General features: G+C 45.2%; 1 protein-coding gene across 3 annotated transcripts in view; it reads left to right on the top strand.

Annotated features, from left to right (window-relative positions):
* LOC144944021 (mitogen-activated protein kinase kinase kinase 13-like) overlaps positions 1-19,701 on the top strand; it is a 129,986-nt gene that overhangs the window by 61,088 nt on the left and 49,197 nt on the right. The window lies entirely within an intron of this gene.

Consider the following 19,701-nt stretch of genomic DNA (forward strand, 5'->3'; position numbering starts at 1 on the left):
GCTAAAAAAACTAAAACTGAGGAGTGCCAAGGGGGGATTCAGAGGCCTTGCGAGTTGACATCCACACGTGCTCGCTTCGCGGATGAACCAAGCCAACCGGTCGGGCTCTGTCCATCTCACACCCCCACCGCACGCGCTGTCTTGGTGTTCCCAGTGCTGGCCACGGCTCCAGGGTGGGACTGAGTCAATTCCGCACAACAAACTCCCACTGCAGCACATACAACAATCATCTTCACTAAACTGGTTCAATTATTCCCTGCAGACAACCCCGATATCTTCTCCCCTGGCCCATCATCATTCTGCTGCTGCTGCTCCCTGTCCCTACCACCCAGCTACGACCAGGCCTACCACAACCCCTATCACTACCCAAACCTCTATCACTACCCCAACCCCTATCACTACCCCAACCCCGATCACTACTCCAACTCCTATCACGCCCCCAACCCCTATCACTGCCCAAACCCCTATCACTACCCCAACCCCTATCACTACCCCTATCACGACCCCTATCACTACCCAAACCCCTATCACTACCCCTATCACTACCCCAACCCCTTTCACTACCCCAACCCCTATCACTACCCCAACCCCTATCACTACCCCAACCCCTATCACTACCCCAACCCCTATCACTACCCCAACGCCTATCACTACCCCTATCACTACTCCAACCTCTATTACTACCCCAACCCCTATCACTACCTCAACCCCTATCACTACCCCTATCACTACCCCAAGCCCTATCACTTCCCCAACCCCTATCACTACCCCAACCCCTATCACTACCCCAACCCCTATCACTACCCCAACCCCTATCACTACTCCAACCTCTATTACTACCCCAACCCCTATCACTACCTCAACCCCTATCACTTCCCCAACCTCTATCACTACCCCAACCCCTATCACTACCCCATCACTACCCCTTACATTACCCCAACCCCTATCACTACCCCATCACTACCCTTATCACTACCCCTTACCCTGTCACTACCCCAACCTCTCCTTAACCACTCCACCACCTGTTCTCCTGTCACCATAACTACACCGCCACTTTTAATAACCACACTCTTAATTATCTCAACCATTATCATTGTACGTACACTTTTATAATTGTTGCAAAGCGCCTTGGAGTAAGGCGCTGCTGTATGAATCTATGTAAGAGATAAGATGAGACAATCGGTGGAAACTTTTCGCCATTGCTGGGCTCTGCCACGGTGCTCAATTCCCATGAGGTTTGATTCGCGAGGAGACGCGCTAACGCACGTTAATTTTCGTGGCCATAAATTAACACATGCCAACTGATTTGTCTTTTTTTAATATGAATCAGTGCCGTAATGTCCAAATGAGCAAGGAGTGTGCCTGCCTACTTTACCGAGCTGAGCCAGTGGTGGAAATTACATGTTCCTGCAATGGGAGCCAGAGTCTCCACGTGACCGTCAGCTTCTAGAACTGGTTGTCAGTCGCGTGCTATGTGACAGCTCCACCTCATCAGGGATCACAATCCAGTGTTTATTGAGTGGATTGTAGTCCTATCAGAATTGGTCCAGTGGCAATGTATGCTTTAAAAAAGTCAATTCCCCCCCCCCCCATCGTTTTCCCGACTGTGCTATTGCTTCTGTGTCACAGGATGAATAATCAATTTAGAACAATACTCTTTGGTTCTTTCGGTAAAGTCACATAGATATAAAATTAAAAAAATCACGACGTTTCGATCGAAACAACAAGCGGTCGTCTTTTTACATTTTCTACCTACGTGACTTTACCAAACAAACCAAAGAGTATGAATTCCTGCAGTCACGAAAGCCTCAAATGAAGATCAATTTAGAACTTTCACAGAACAGGGCATTGCCCTGTGCCAGATACCTCGGTTCCGTGGAGAGTGACGTGGCCTCTTATCTATACCAAGGGCAGCACTTTCTCCCCCCTCCGACAGAGATGCATGTTGATGACGCACACCTTTTAAAGGATGCTCTTTTAGGAGTACAAGCAAATAGCTCACATTGTACAGGCAGATACCTAAACTGCTTAAGCTGTGTGTCATTAATTAGCCTTTCCAGTCGTGTGAAGGACTCACAGTCGTGTGATGGCAATGCATTGACTTACGACGACGTATGGGAGTGACATCACCAGTGCATTAAGTGCATTATAATGCCGCACACGGCCATACATTTAAAGCACGTTTCTCATCCATGAAGCTTAAAGTCATACAATGTAAGTGGTACTGTATTGGTAAAATATCCCAATGCATAAGTTATTTGAACAAAACGTCAACAATTGTTTTACTTTACCAGGTAAGGCCCACTGAGCTGTATAGCTCTTTTTCAGAAGTGACCTGGCCACAAATGGTCGCTGAACCAAGTGGGTTATCACGTGCAAATTTATAGTAGCCAAATACCCTATTTGCACCTTTCTAAATGTGAAGGGAATAAGTAATATTTAAAAATACTTTTTTTAAAAACACGCTTTAATGAAATGTACCGTACTCGTAATGGCAAAACTCCACGACTCCAGGAAGTGGCCCTGAAGCTTGCCATAACGTAAGGGGACGTGGCCAATTACAGCCAATGTCAGTTGAGCGTGGACAATTAGACCCAAGCCGAAACATAACATATAAAAAAGATGGTTTAAAATTAGTATTTTTTTTTTCAATGATAGAATATAGTATTGTCATCAGTAAGACATAAGTATACGAAGTTTGCAGTCGATACCACATTGGGAAATGGGTTAAAATTGAGTTACAAGATTTGAGGATACGACAACAACAACAGACAGAGTGAGTTAAATAAAAGCGTGTAATAAAAACTGGAGGACCCGGAGAAAAATCCACGCGACCAGGGGAAGAGAGAAATGCAAACTCCAAATATACAGGCATCAGGGTCGGGACCAAACACAAGACCACCTGTATACCAAGTGCGGGAGATCACATCTCGCCACCGTGGCACCCCAAACACTACCTACAAATTACTCATTTGGGATTATACACAACAGCAACATCGCCCCTCCTGTGAAAACTTGAAAGGACACCTTCCTTTAATAGAGATGAGCCTCGGTGAGGCTTTTCTGGATAAATTAGCATAAATATAACAAATTAGCATAAATATAATAAATTATCATAAATATAATACAGCAACATCGTGGCCATACGCACCGTTGTGGTTTACTTCCACGTTAAAATGAACCTCAAAAGTCATTGTGCACGCATCTTAGATCATTATTTATAAGTGCTTTTAAGAATCCATTGTGAATTTTCCTGAAGTAACACAATAGGCCCTGATCTGTTTATAAATAGGTTCTCTTTATTTAGTTTCATTGAAAGGAACACAATTTCATTATATTAAAAAAAATGCTGTAGTTACGTGGCTCAGATAATTTGACGACAGATGCCTTAGAGGTTTGTGCCAGAAACGTGTCAATCAAATGTACAACACATCTGCCAAGCAATCTGACATCCTCATCATCTTCAGCTTATAAAGATCTCCATCGTCTGGAAAAATGTTTGCACACACTCCCCCTAAATGTCAATATATAATTAATTTCTATGTATAAATATATCTCCCTTTGGGGGGCTAACGCCACGTCAGAGCACTAATGGCTATTCTCAACAACCATTTCAGAGCGAGCTTGACTCATTCCGTGCAGATTCCGATCCGACGTTCCATTCGTTGCCATCACTTTCAAAATCACGTCGGTGCATGTTTGTACGTTGAACCTCCTCTGCACCGTACGTAGCCAACCGTGCTAATCGGAGTTGCGGGGAAGGACAATCAAATCACGCCAGTGATGGCACGAGTAGATGTCACAAGGTCAGCACGGCATGGAGGCACAAGGTCGCTAGGTCACTCAATTTGAACACCTTTAGTTTATAAAGAAAGAAGGAAGGAAGGTAAAGGTGCGGCCCTGCAATTGCTCACTCATGCCACTGCTGGCAGAAGGGCCACCACTTGGGGGAGGTCTGAAGAGGCACACTACAGGGGGTATTTGAACCTATCCTTCCACGCTGACCAAAGCATATTTGTAAGATTAATTCATAAATGACGTGGTGAAAATGTACACAGCACACAGTATGTTATATAACACTGATTAATGTAACCTACCAATGCAGTGCCATTCTAAACTGAAAACTAAGTAATGTATTTATTTTACCAGGTAAGGCCCACTTTGCGATTTAGCTGTTTTGTCAGAAGCGACCTGCCCACAAATAATAGTTCAACAAAGTTGCTTATCATTTGGAAAAGTGTAGCAGCCACATACTCTAAACGCATATTTATTCTAAATGTGGAGGGGAAAAAAACGGAAAAATCCACGCGGAGAACATGCAAACTCCAAATATATAGACGTCAGGGTTGGGATGGAACCCACGACCTCTTGTATACCAGACGAGGTAGTTAACATCTCGCCACCGTGGAACGCCAGCAGTTTCTGCTGGGGCACCAGCAAAGACTTCTGTGAACTCATGCAGTGTCTGAGTGCAGTTCCATTATGAAACAGAACGCAGGCACAGGTGAACGTCAGATGCAGCAGGCAGCAGGATGTGGTGGCAGGGTAGCTATGGGAAACATGGCCATGTGGCTGGGGACTAAGCAAAATGGAGCAGAGAAAATAATAATGCACTCAGCAATACATAAGCAAAACGTGCACCAGTAGAGGTAAACTATTGAGCCTTTAAGTGTTTTTTTGCATGGGCAGAATGTCTCAACACGAGTTTTACAAAAAAAAACTCAAAAGACGACTCGCAACTACTTCAATGTCACGAATGAGAGATAATTAGGTTTTTACACTTGTTAAGGATTTTTTTTTATATGAATAAGGCAATTAACATTAAGGTCAAAATCACTAAAGTATTAAATTACATTTTCACGGATGACCAACTCCCTCCCTTCCCTCCATTGCACAGGAGTTTATTTTATTTATTTCCACCACTAAACTACAGCAGTCTCAAGACCAGTGAGAGGGGAGCGATTACCACTCTAAACCGAGTAGTGAGCGAGTGATTTACGAATGGTACACCGCCTGATTGTAACAGCAGTGGACCCAGAAAGCTGTTATACTGTAATCCTTTCATCGCAGTCAGTGAACTCCAGCCATTTTCATCCACGCATTGTTAACTCCCAAATGTGTGGGGTCAGCCAATGAATGCCAGTGTGTAATACCATTCTGGTCATTTTATGGTTTCAGATAACGTCTCTCTGCAGGATTTGCCGGGAAAGTTCACGCTGACGTTCTAACTTCCAGAGGATCTACACAATAACATGCGCGCAGGGCGCAATACGAGGCTATATTTTATTGCGTGCAAAAATACCACTTTGCTGACTCTGCACCTGAGCATATTTGCTATATCATAAAACGTTCATATATTGTATTACTTTGTAATTTATTGCCTACCTTTTTTTGTTTCGTTGGCTATGTAAACATTAATTTTGTTCCAATAAACCGCTGGCATATTGGGCAACATTGTATATCAGGTTTAACTGCTGAGATGAGCTTATTTTCTGCAAGTTTATAGTAATATAGGGCTTGTCCCGACTCCTGAAATTACGCATCTCCATGTGACGAGACTCCTTTACAGCCACCAGAAAATGCGTGCAACCCAGCAGAAAATATTAGTTCACTCCACAATGAAGTGCGTGTACACACATAGTAGCTATCTTCGTAGTCTACGGAAGCTGGCGTAACAGGCCCATCAACAGCAAATGTGTTTATGTGAGCATCAACTGACATGGTCAATAAGCCTATAAAATAGGCCTACTACCCAATAGAGCAGTGTTGTAGGGCTGTATTTTGCTGATGATCTCCAATGTGAATGAAACTGAATGCAGTTTTTGTTTGCATTTGGTTACCTTGGAACGCCTCGCTGAGTATCAATACTTTTGCAGGAAGGCCTTGCCAAGTTTTAGTAGTTGGGGGCGATGTTGATGCTACTGCTGTGTGTTTCCAATTGAATCATTTGCGTATAAAAAAATTTTGCATTGAGATGGTTGGCCACATAGTTACCGTATGACTCTACTGCTGAAATGTTTAAATGATCGTACGTTCAGTGTTTAAAGGTGGATTGATAGATCCGCTGTGCATATGTACTGTGCATAGATCATCACTCTATGTGCTCTTCTCCAGTCTCTCTGGAGATAAAAAGTCCTGCAGTACATCACATTCAAGCACGTTTGTGTACAGTACATGATATTAAAGATGACCCACATTTGACCTCTGACCGATATTTAGGCTTACACAGTTTCACGTCGAACAAGCTGATACACTTGATTTTTTTGCCATTCTCAAACTTTTGAAAATAAAATATTCATGCTTCTGCTGAAAACTGGAACATAATGATCCAATATAAAATATTATTTCTTTAATACGTTCTAGTAAAATGGGTAATGGAGTGATAGTGCAATGATTAGCACACTGCTCTGTGAGCGGAATTCGACCTATAAACACTTCCTTTGTACTCGTTCTCTGCAATGTTGAAGTTGTTGTCTTTGTTTTGCTGCTGCCATGCTCACAGTTAGCAGCATCACGGATCTCCCGCGTAAAATAGCCGGACAACCACCGCCATCATCATCATCCGTGTAACAAATCAAAGTAAACTTAAACCTATGGCAGCGTCGGTGACATCAGCTCACGCCAGACTGCCACTTCTCTTTGGGGTCATCCAAAGGGTTGTTGTCCTCAGCAGAGGGGGTAGGTCCTCTGTAAGATTGGACCTTATTTGCAAAGGGGGGCTGATAAAGAGTGATGGGATGATTAGGGTAAAGTGGCTTCTGTTGGGGTGGGGGGTGTAGTCTGACGGTGCGGCCTCAGCACTGTCTGTCCGTGCAGCTCAGGCTAATCCATTGTGGCAATAAAGGCTTGCCGAGGGAGGGTTTATCCGAGGGTTATCTCACGCCCGCATGTGTCACAAACCAGCAGAGATGTCCCACGCTAATCCGTTGTCACGTAAAATGTGCCAATGGGGCGTAAATGTTATCTTCATGTTACATTTTCTAATCTTAATTTTGCTTTGCAAGGAATTTCTTGTGCTCTCGCTCTGCCACCCCCCGTCAGTGTCAGTGGTCGCTTGCATTTGTGTGTCCTCGTGGTGGTGTTTGGCATGGTGCTGGTGGCAACACACAACCTCGTGTCCCACATTACCGGCCTGCGTAGGTGCTGCTACTCGCTAACAGCACTTGCCCCCAACAGTCGGTTACAGGCTACACGAGGGGATCATTGTCTCTGTTGTCACCACAACTCGAACGCACCGCTGTAAATAAATGTAAGACACGAACGAGGCCACGTTGTATTTTAACCGCTCGGTGGATGTCTTGTCAAGGGAGCCGCGCATCACCCAGCGTTACAGAACGGCCCCGCGGAATTTCTGTAGATATCACAGAACTACCCTGCAGTGCTTCATATTACCATTTCAAGTTACCTCTTATTAGCACGCGGAGGCAATAGTTTCCCCTCACACACACACCTGACTCCTAGAGCATTTCTTTACTATCAAACTACCATTTCTAATTGTTCGAGGTGGAATTTAGCCAACTTTAATGTGGTGGGTTGTGTTTTTTAAAATATATTTACAGTCGGCGGCCACTTGGCTGAGACCATCGACCGCAGCCGACTTGAGAATTAATTTTGATCACGGGTGGCTCGCCCAGCTGCTCAGCAGTTGGGCGGCAGCCCAGCACCCTGTCACCTCTCAGTTACCCAACAACCCGCACCAGGGAGGTGTTCTGCTATTTTGTGCACGGCTTTGTCCAAGCCATGAGTGAGTTGGTTAGCTATATCCGCAGCTGCTGCAGTGTCATTTATTCTTTCATGCACATAAACAAGCCTCAATCTCCAGCATGCGATTATAGTTGTGGGGGAGAAGGTGACACCTCGCTACGTGTGAATGCCAAATCGGTGGCCGAATTCCCGACCAAGGTATCTTTGGCCTAATTAAGCAAAAGTGATTTTTTGTTTGTTATATTTGTGTGCACTTAAATGCATTTACCACAGCAGTATTTCCACCAAGCTAGCCTTGGTCTTTTTAGTACATATTTTAGTGCTCTTCAACTTAAGATGGAAAATGGATTACGATAAAGCAGCTGCCGTGCCAGAGTAAACAATGATAAGAAAGCTCCTCATTATTGATTGGAGTCGACCCATACAGCAACTGACAAAGCGACTTATCTTCCAGGATACAGATGCTGTGGACATGACCTTGCCAGTGAAGATTCTATGTGAGACCAACACCCCCAATTATCATAAACACATTTGCAATTCTCCAATTCCCATTTAAACATTATTTTTCTAGAGGGCAGATACAATTAAATTTAATGGATGTTCAGTCCGAGGCTCTAAAATAACAATGTCACTGGTTTTAATCGTTATGGAAAGCATGCCGATGCTGCATGTTACATACAAAGTTCTAGCCACAAATGTACCACAATACCCTGCTCATCTCGTCAAGAATCATAAACCATCAAGCAAACTCCGGTCATCCTCGCAGCGGCTTCTGGCTTACCATCAAACAAAGATGTTCATCGCACCGTGCACTTTCATAAGTGCTTCTGCGGCCATCAGGAATGCTCTTCCTTCGGATATTATGAAGCTACTGGAGCTATGTACATTTAAATCTAGATTGACAACGAGTTTCTTTTAGAACTGCTTTTTTCTTTAGTTTGTTGTCCCTGCCCCACTACCGCCGATTAGCACGGTTGGCTCTAAGAAGTTCAACATCCTCAAACATGTTTGCATTAACAAAAAACACAAACGCATCTGGAATAGTTTGACAAAGCCCGTAAAGGGCTTCAAGAGTGGAGTTTGTTTTGGAGGAAACCTTTTGAGGCTGTAAACACTTTGTCCTCACGAATTAAAGTGAGCACGCTGATCTACGTTCGTGTTCTTGCCATAGCCGCGAAGTTTTACACCAAAAAGCGCCCGGGAAGGACTTTACATAAGTAAAAATGTGTTTTGATCCAATAAAAACAAAAAGTTACAAACAGTGTGGCAGTGATGAATTGGTATACTACTCTACTCAAGCAAGATCAATAGGTAAACATGTAACAATTGCTAAACGCTTTTGCATGACTGTGTTCTGCAAATCTAGTGCAGTACCTATACCATTATTTATTTTCATTTGCCGAGCACAGGACAGGCCCAACAGCTAAAAACGTCAAGGGTCAGCAACAAACAGCAGCACTCTCACGAGCAGTGTGTGTGCTGAGAACTTGAAGGGCCTACAGAGGTAACTTATCGTGCAACTTCTGGGCGACACGTGTCAAGCACAATGCATGGTAGAACCATCGGGACCACAGGGCTGAGAGGTATGAAAATTGGATCTGTCCCGTGATCTACCACCAGCGAGGATTCAACACTTCACGTGGCCACCAAATACAACCTAGCCTGGCACGAACGTTGTAGTAATGCCACAGCCACTTAGTGGTTAATAGCGGCTGTTGTAAATCATGAATGTGTCTTTTAGTGGTAGGGTAGTGGTTAGCGCACTGCACTATTATCCCGGTGACCCGAGTTGATTCCCACTCACGGCCACAAACACCAGTGACGATTATCTGAACTGGTCATGGGCATCCCTTGGGTCGATTCAGCCTCAAATTAGTACCTGGTGTGGGGTGTAAACATCGTGGCAAGGGAGACAAATGTGGCCGAGCATAGTGCTGGCCACCCAGCCCCTCCTGTACCGTGCCAGCCTTCATAGGTGCTCGCTGACAGCATTTTCCCCAAAAGTCTGTTGAGGCTATAGGGGGAAACTTTATCTTGTGTGTACAATATGTATAAACATATTGTATGTGAGTGTATGTTTTGTGAGTGTACCTCTTTTTCAACGGTAAACTGGTCACAAATGATAGCTCAACGAACTGGCTTATCCATTTTTAGCAGCCAAATTCTCTAAACGCATGTTTATAAATGTCCAGCGACCACAGGGAGAACATGCAAACTCCAAATATATAGCAGGTGTCAGGGTCGGGATCGAATCCACGACCTCTTGTATACCAGGCGAGGTAGTTAACATCTCGCCACCTTGGCGCCCCCTGTTGTGTGGGTGTCTCCATATCCAAGTCCAGGTTTCACCTACCAAGAGCTGTCGGGATTAAAATATATAGCAGTCAAGACTTCAAATCTGCATATCATTGTGCTAGATATGCCGGTAGTTCTGCAGGTCAGTAAGTCAGCTGTATTGATCACATACCCATGCATAGATGAGGTGCATGGCAGTGAGATTCTTTGTTCCCGTGTCCCTCTCTCAGCTTCAGCAAATTAACAACAACAATGAACAAAACAGCAGCAAAAATATTTAAAAAAATTATTAAAAACTAAGTGAAATCGCCGTGCAGATGATGAAAGTGACATGTGCATAGCAGAAATATGGTTCCCTGCGGGTGAGCTTGATCAATTATCTTGTTATGCAAAATGCTTGGTTAATGTCTATTGAAATCGGTGGGGGAGGGAGAGGGGGTGTGAATGGGGGTAGGGGGGAGCAAAATCAGGGTTAGTGGGGCTTGGGCAGATATTGAGGCGGTTGGTGGTAGCCGCAATGCTGATGTCGCCGGGCTTCCTCTTGGATTGTTTCCTGATGAAAAGGCCATGGCTCGGGTGACTGGAATCGGCGATGATCATTTGGGCCTCTGCGATGCACCTCTTGGTGTCTAGGTCTCTTAGGGTGGGCAGCATGCCACTAGTGATCCGCTGGACGGACCGCATCACCCTCTGAAGCCTCTGCCGGTCCCGTTCGGTACAGTTACTGTACCAGGTGGTGATGCAGTCAGTCAAGATGCTCTCAATGGTGCACCTGTAAAAGTTCCTGAGAACAGGTGCGGGTATGCCAAATTTTCTCAGCCTTCTGAGGTTTTAAAGGCGATGCTGGGCCTTCTTCACCAGTGTATCCACGTGCCGGGACCATTTCAGGTCCTCTGAGATGTGAACTCCGAGGAACCTGAAGCTGTTGACCCGCTCCACTGAGGCCCCGTTGATGGTTAGTGGCACGTGCTTACCCCTGAAATCCAGAATGAACTCCTTGGTTTTTCCGACATTGAGCTCAAGGTTGTTCCCTTGACACCACGTCGAGAGTGCCGTCACCTCATCCATGAAAGCTGTGGTGTTATTGTTGGCGATCAGGCCCACCACTGTTGAGTTGTTGGCGAACTTGATGATGGCGTTCGAGCCGTACCTGGCTGTAGAGTCGATAGTGTAGATGGAGTACAGGAGGGGGCTAAGCACACATCCTTGGGGGGGCACCTATGTTGACGGGCAGGTAAGATGAGGTGTCATTCCCCACCTTTACTGCGCCTGAGGTCTTCCTGTTAGAAAATTCCAGCACCCAACTGCAGAGGGTGGTATTCACACCCAAGGCCTCCAGTTTGGAGATTAGGATGGAGAGCACTATGGTATTGAATGCTGAGCTGTAATCGATAAACAACATTCTCACAAAGTTACCCTCCTTCACCTCCAGGTGGGAGAGTGCATTATGCAATGCAATAGCAATATCGTCGTCCATGGACCTGTTAGTGCGATACGCAAACTATAGGGGGTCCATTGTATCCGGTAGGATGGATGTGTTTATTGATTGCCCTCTCGAAGCACTGCATGATGATGGGGGCGAGCTCTATGGGTCTGTAGTTATTAAGGCACGTAATTTTGGCCTTTTTGGGGACTGGAATGATAGTAGACGTCTTGATGCATGTTGGAACGACAGCCTGGACAAGGGAAAGGTTGAAGATGTCTGTTAACACAGGGGCAAGCTGGGGTGTGCATGCCCTGCGGACACACCCCGGTATCCCCTCTGGGCCGGCTACCTGTGTGTGTCAACCTGCCGGAGGATCTTTGTAACTTCGCCTCTGTTGAGCCTAAGGACACCTGCAGGAGAGCTGTGGTCGGTGCGATGGGGGGTAGACGGAGGTGGGGGACGTAGGGGGAGACAGGGGAAACTGTGGAGCTGGGGGTGCAGGGATTGCTGCGTTGGCCTCGAACCGTCCGTAGAAGGTGTTGAGCTGGTCGGGGAGGGAGGCGTTGTTGATTGCCTCGCAGCTTATTGTCCCCTTGTAGTTTGTGATGGACTGTAATCTGCGCCGCAGGCTCCTAGAGTTGGAGTCACGGTACAAGGCCTCCAACTTTTCCCTGTATTGTCTCTTGCTCGCCTTGATGGATTTTCGGACCGCGTATTTGGTCCTCCTGATTTCAGCAGGGTCTCTGGATTTGCATGCTTTGTGTTGGTCCTTCAGTGCTGCTTTGACTGCTACGTTTTTAACCCAGGGGTTGTCATTTGGGTAAGAACGGAGAGTTTTGGTTGGCACAGCAACGTCCGTTCAGAACTTGATATAACCTAGTACACTGTCGATGCAAATTCCTCCACTCTGTTGTTGGCCGCATCCCTAAACATATCCCAGTCTGTATCCTCCAGGCCATACGTGAGTCTTTCCTCTTGCTTCTTCTGACCACAATTAGACTACTTTTGTAGTGGGAGCCTGTCTCATTATGAGAGGGCGGTACTTTGGCAGCAGCACGATGACTTTGTCGTCGGACTTGCTGAGCGCTGGGCGAGAGAATGCCTTGTAGGCATTGTTCAGCATTTAATAACAGTGATCCAAGATGGCGTCTCCTCTGGAGTTGAATTTTACATGTTGGTAAAACTTTGGGAGTACGCTCCTAAGGTTCGCTCTGATAAAGTCCCCAATTACAATCACAGCAGCTTCTGAATGTTTGGTTTCCAGTGCAGAGATTGTTTTGTGCAATACGTCCATAGCCGGCATGGTGTTGACGCTCGGAGGGACGTACACAGCGATTAAAACAATCGCATGAAATTCTCTCCGGAGCTAATGAGGGCGGCATGATAGGATCACATCTGGTGAACACAAAGACGCTTTGACGGAGACATTACTCACGTTACACCAAGATGAGTTGATCATCACATACAATCCGTCACCTTTTGTTTTCCCACTGTCCAAAGTCCGTTTGTGGCGAAAAGGAGAGAAGCCTGTTTGCCCAATGGATGCGTCTGTGATATTTCCATTCTGCCAGCTTTCCGTGAAATACAGAACATTGCAGTCTCGTGTCTCCCGTTGGAATTCGATCTTGGCCCGCACATCATCCAACTCGTTAACCAGGGACTGTGCGTTGCACAAGAATATGCTCCGCATTGCAGTATGGTGAGGACGTTTTCTACTTCTCATCTGAACGCCGGCTCTTATTCCGCATCTCTCGTCTTATGTTGTTGTCCAGTAAACAAAGGGTCGTCTCCGGGCAGGCAGCATTGGGTAAGCAAGCGACGCTCTTCTTCCCGATGTCCAATAAAGTTTGTCTATCATAGGTAATGATCACAGGTTTGGTACACATTTCTGGTGAAAAGTTAATTCAATAAAACTACAATCAATTCCATTAAACGCTAAAATCTAACTGGTGAGAGCCAGTCAGGAGGCTTGCTGCTGCGTTGAGCGCTATCGCAGGGACTGTAGGTCACATTGATATGTGAGCCGGTGTTGAGTTGTTTTATTTAAAAAAATACAGCTGTCCAATACTCTACCTGTCACTGATATGATAACAAATATGAATCAACATAGCATATTACAGTAATTACCGTATGCCACCTTGAACACAATTGGTTCCTAAATTACACCATGTATGTAGGACATTTGCGTGGCAAGCATATGACATGCACTCAAGCGTTTAAAGTTTGTAATTTATAATTAATGAACATACGCTATTGATGTGAATACATATATACAGTGTATATAGTGGCACAATGGTGCAGCTAGCGGCTCGTAATCAGAAGATTTCTCATTTAAATCCTGGTTGGGAAGTTAACTCGCCATCATCATCATCATAAAAGGATCGACAAAATAAGTACCACTTCATGGGGAGGTAAACAGTGGTTGTCCCATGGATAAACTTGTCCCCCACCATAGGAACTTGGAATTTCCACTGCTGGTTCAGGGCTGTTAACGGTTGATGATGAGCGTCACTCTGAATGCTCACTTGAGCAGGATATCCCCGTCGACTCGTTGACGATGCACACACACCACGGAATATAGGAATGTCTCTCACCCAGGGATCGGCAACCTAAACAACAAGAAGAGCTGTGATTTTCTTCGAATTCAGTAACCCTCCCCACTCCCACTCAATATTCCAAGAGCCGCAATGCATGTGAGTAATGTCACGACGCGGCCCTTAGAAGAGTCGCGTGCAACGCCGGACCTCCTGCTCTTACAGGAGGAGGCAAGGAGAGGATAAGCCTAGCACGTGGGTGCCACACGCGTGTGTTAGTAACAGTAGCAGCAGGACAACGATGCCTCAGTTAACGACGTCACTTGTCTAAGTTCATGATGCACAGCTTTGGAGGTCTGACACGGCAGTGCTGCTACCAACCAGCACACAACGCGCAGTTAATGTTTTAAGGGGTATGCTTTTTTCATAATAACGAACACATATGCTGTCTGCGATTTAACTGATAAAACCAGGACGTCTGAAACCTCGAGAAACCTGAGAAAGCTCTGATTGAACCCATACTCACCTGATCTGTGGCTGTTTCTGTACATCTAGAATTCACTCATTGGGTGAAGCAATTTTCTACAAATACTACATTGATGTTTGCTATGATCAAGCAGCTTGTAGGAATACAGTACTGTAGATCTATTTTAAATTGAATAAAATGGGCATACAGCGGAATAATAAAATTGAATGGTAAATAGTATAGAGTAGAGTACCACTGCATACTATTTTTCAATGTAAAGGTAAGATGATAGTGTTTTGTGTATTTTATACCTGAAATCAGGATGTGAGGATAATCGTTATTTGTGTTATCCACACACATTTCCATATGCAGTTGGTCCCTCCAACATGAACACGAATATGCCCATGGGTGTTTGTCTCTGTATCTGTCCGTTTGCACGTGAGCCTTTTTCACACGTGTGTGCGCGTGTTTCTCCTTCTTTAAACGTGCAAGTCGTGGACCTGGCCACAGCGACAGCTTTGCCAGCTGAAACACCCACAACTGACCTGCCAGTGCCACGTGATTGTTATCCAAGGTTTGACTCAATTGGGATTGCTCGTGCCAGCATTTGTGAAAACTTTGGTGGGACGCTCCTGAAAAACAGTGTTAAAGACACAGTGAGGCTTCCCCAGCTTAACAAGTGTAATGAGCAACTCTTCGTAATTCTAACGGCATGAGTTCGATTCTCGGCCAGCAAAGCAGGCTGTTTTCGGCAGCTGATTGAGCTTGGATGCGCAGCCACTGCTTGCCCAAGCACCCTTTTGATCGGCCAGATGGAGAGGGGCAGGCAGGAGCAGGAAGCACGTGATGGTGAAGAGGTTCGGTTGGCGCAGTGCAGAAGGACTTAAATCGCGTGGCTCGTTTTGGCACGGCCTGGTATCAGTGGTGTCAGGAGCGTCCTCTATGGAGTGAGCTCGTGATTGATGTTGCTGCTGCTGCTGCTGCAGCTTGTGGCATTTGCCTTCCAGCAGCAATAGAAGATGGGGGGGGGGTACACACTGATGAGCAAAGTGTTCCACAGCGCAGATATAGCAGAGTGGAACAATAGGAGGTGCCATTTGTTGCAATTACAACAGGGCGCTTCTGATCTGTGATGTTTGGGTCTGCCCTGTCACATTTTTGCCATTGGGTTTGTGTCTTCGTGTGCACAGGCCTGGGCCTCAGGTACCTTGAGCACAATTCACATGGGTGTCAATTATTTATTTATTTTGGGGTCACTAACCAAGGGGGTAAATGTTGAATAGCCAAGGGGGAGGGGAGGGGGGGCTATGACATCGTTTAATTGAGGGGCCACAACATGTGGCTTCGTCTCCCTGTCCAGACGTTTCCTCAACGTTCCATGACCGTCAATTGGTGGTAAATGGCACCTGGTTTTATTTGTGCATATGTCAATTTTCAGGATGTGCCTATGTGCACACAGAGATGGCCGTCATGGCCAGCAATGCCTTATCTGCTGGCGTACAGATTGTCAGAATCAGAAAATTGTATTTTTTATAATTTTATATATATTTTCATTAATGCTACATGTATTTTACAAAGTTCGTTCCCATCAGTCTATTAACATCATTTCATTGCTCCTCTCTCCCTCAGTTGCGCTGCTTCCAGTGCAGCTCATATAAATTAGAGCTTATATCCAATCAGATTTTCCACCTGTGCTGTCTCCGCCTCTCCGAGTGAAAAATCTACCCTGACGCCTTCAGAATGTCGAGTGAATCCCCTCTGCTGTTGAAGCAAATGGGGACGATGTTGTTGATTGTCATATTCTTTAACCAATCAGATTTCGAGTTCGCCATGTTGGGCCTATTCTTTGACACACCGGAGCCTTCTAGCTGGCCTAGCTGCCTACGTTACCATTTTTCGTGTGGCGGGATCGGAGGGCCAGTTAGCTAACTGAAGTAAAACTATCTAGCACGTAACGTAGCATCATCTAAGATTTAAACTTTCATTCGTGACGTTTAGATTTTTAGATTTAGTGCTTTAGATGTTTTTTCTGTTGGGAAGCCTGTTGAATCCTGATTGTGTTATTTGTGTTTTACGGCATTTCTGCTTGCTTGGTGGTCGTATGAGATCATGTGACTGGTTGCTCTCGTTTCTTTGGTAATGACATCGATTTAGGCTATGCAATGTCTATTTGTGATGCAGAATCCTGTCATACTGCGTAATAGTAGTACCTCCTTGATGGTTTTAGTCACCATGTATGAATGGCTCTGCAATTAGTGTATTGTAACCCTCATAGGTGTTGAGCCTCGTGTTAAATCACTTTATTCAACTTGATAAAGGTTACTGTCACTGTGAATATGGTGGTTACGTCGAATGACAAAAGCCTATAGCCCTAGTGTCATGGTGACGTTGTTCGAAGGCAGTTTAATTGCTGGAGGATAGCACTGAAGGCCTCGATGTAAAATACACGGCCCGCCACTGTGTGCACAAATAATAATAACGACACGTAGAGTAATATAAATACTATACCTTTGCTTCGAATGGAATTCTGAAGTGCATTGTATTCACATCGTTTACACATGTGCAGGATCACTGTACTTATGACAGTTCATAAATAATCCATGACCATTCACGGAAACCATGCTCACCGACAGAGCCACGTTTTGAGGAGTGACTTCAAACATACTCTTTGGTTCTTTCGGTAAAGTCACGTAGGTATAAAATAAAATAAATTAAATCACGACGTTTCGATTACAACACAAGCAATCATCATCAGGTAGGAAAACCACAGCAATAATGTTTTTTTTTTGCTGAAGTGGGAGAGAGATGCCGTGGTAAGAGGTTATATAGGTAAGAGAGGGGGGAGGGGCAAGGGAGGGGGGTAGGGGGAGGGGAGCGTTGCGTGGACGCTAGGAGAGGGAGACGTGAAGCTGGACGGGGGAACCAAAGAGTATGGATCCCTGCAGTCACGAAAACTTCAAATCTAGATTGACTTCAAACACTGAAGGGCTCGGCTGATGTTTTACAGGAAGATTGTTAGCGGAATGTCTGAAAATGAATTGGACAAAATCGCCAGCACCAGACAGATTGGACGGTAGAACTGCCAGGAGATGAAGAGATTTGCTGCTGATCGCAGTCTCTGGGATGGGATGCGTTGGCGTGATGAGGAGGGCCCGCTCACAACAACGAGCGGAGCGTCAGGTGGGTAAAGCACAGCAAGTTGGCACAGTAGGGGACACAGGTGGTGCATCAGCCAGTTATCTCAGTCAGCCGACCCGTGGCAACTGGTTCTGCCCTGTAACCTCCTGCAAGCGGGCGTTCGACACTTCACGTGGTCTCAACGTGCACATAGTCTGGCACAAGCATCGTGGTAATGTCACTGCCCCTTAGTGGCGAATGGCGGTTATTTAGCATGGTACAAGCCCATGGACTTTCTAGTTGTTTGAGAATTGGAGTAATTTGTTTGTGTGACGGATTTTTTTACAATACATTTTTTAAATAAATAAAATTGTAACGTCATGAATACAGCACTCATAGCAACGGTATCGGCAAGTTGTCACAAATACAGGACACGTGAGCATTTCTCTCTTTTCTACGTCAAGGCATGACCTATTGTGGGCATTGTTGGGTACTCAATATCACATTTATTTTTTGCAGTAATCGTGGGTGTGATTTCCAAGTGAGAGCATAGATCACGTTGCACGTTCGCTGTGAGTGAAAACCACACGTCTATACAGTGTGATTCACTGACCGAGTTGTCCTACAATCAGAATTTTACCAATTGTAGTTTGGCTCAGCCTGCCAACACCTCCACAGTCAATGAAATGGGCACCACTTTGTGGTAAGTGAACGGTGGTTTTCCGATGGAGAAACTGGTCTCCACAATAGGAATGTGGAGTTTCCACCACTGGCTCAATGCAGCTGGCAGAGATGGGTGCCTCCCTGAGAATTGTTTGAGCACGGAGACACTTTGACTTTCACAGGACATTTTCCCCTCTATATCAATGGTCTCTCTGCATCGCTAACCCTGAGGCATTAGCATACATCATGATTGAAAGAAAATGATGAAACATAAGTCACGTTATCTACAATATTACAAAGAATTAAAAAATCTAATGAGAAAAGTAAAATACTGTATACTGCATTTTCTGAAACTATTTAATTCTGGCTCACGTGTACATCTAAAATGTTCACATATTGCGATGGAGATAACATCTGAGGATCCAGCTGGTAATTTGCAATGGCTGGTGAGGCTCATTGGTAATTATGCTGAATCTTAATATTTCCAGAACTCCTTTCACCTCGTGTCACTTTATATAAACATCCGTGAAGGCATACGTTTTAAAGGCCAGTTGTGTGGGGGCTATTGCATTGCACGTGTATTTAAGCCACGTGCATGTATCGTGCCACATCTGTATGTATGTATGTTGAAATTCTTTCGCAACGTGCGTAGCCAACCGTGCTAATCGGATGTATGGGGGAAGGACAACAAACTAAACACAAAAAGCAGTTCGAAAGAAATTAGTTTTCAATTTAGAAAATATATTTTTAAGGGAGATCGCAATACTTGTACCTCGCATGCTTATGTCAGGGCAATTATTATTCTCTTAATAATTTTACAATTTGTGGGCAGTTGGCAATTTAGGAGATTTGGAACACCGCACAAACACACAGTGGCCCCGTATTGCGAATTGAGTCACGGATACTTTGCACAAAAGGCTGCACTTTCACCGTTCCTCGGGGAAATCCTCAGGCGGCAGCGGGAATCGAAGCGTCAACTCCACGTAAAACGGTTCGTTGGCGAGAATGATGATCGCCTGGCAATGCAGCCACCTTCATCCGGAGTGGTTTTTCCCTGAGTGGGCACTTGGAATTTGAACTTTACAGCCCCACAGTGCCCGCCTTGGTTCAGACAAAATGAATTATTGACCTCGTGGCAGTGGCCTCATGTTTCTTGTTTGTTTAAAATTTTTATTTCCAGGTAACTGAGGCTTGTGTAATCTGCAGACCGTGCCTTTTTAGTGCATTTCATTGTTTTGAAAAGCAAAAATGAGCCGAAATACTATTTTTTTAAGAGGGCGCTGCTGCATTGTGATGTTTGATCAACACCAATTACGTTGTATGTATTTAGCTATGGGAGGAAAACGAAGAACCCTGAGTAAACCCCATGCAGACAAGCGGGAGAACAAACAAACGCCACACTGAAAAGCACCAGAGTCAGAAGTCGAACCGAGTCCTCTTTTTTGCTGTGACCACTGTGCGACCCAACTGCCCAAGCTGATGTTTAGATATTAAAT

Source organism: Lampetra fluviatilis, chromosome 2, assembly GCF_964198595.1.
Source record: "Lampetra fluviatilis chromosome 2, kcLamFluv1.1, whole genome shotgun sequence".
In the NCBI taxonomy this organism is placed as follows: Eukaryota; Metazoa; Chordata; class Hyperoartia; order Petromyzontiformes; family Petromyzontidae; genus Lampetra; species Lampetra fluviatilis.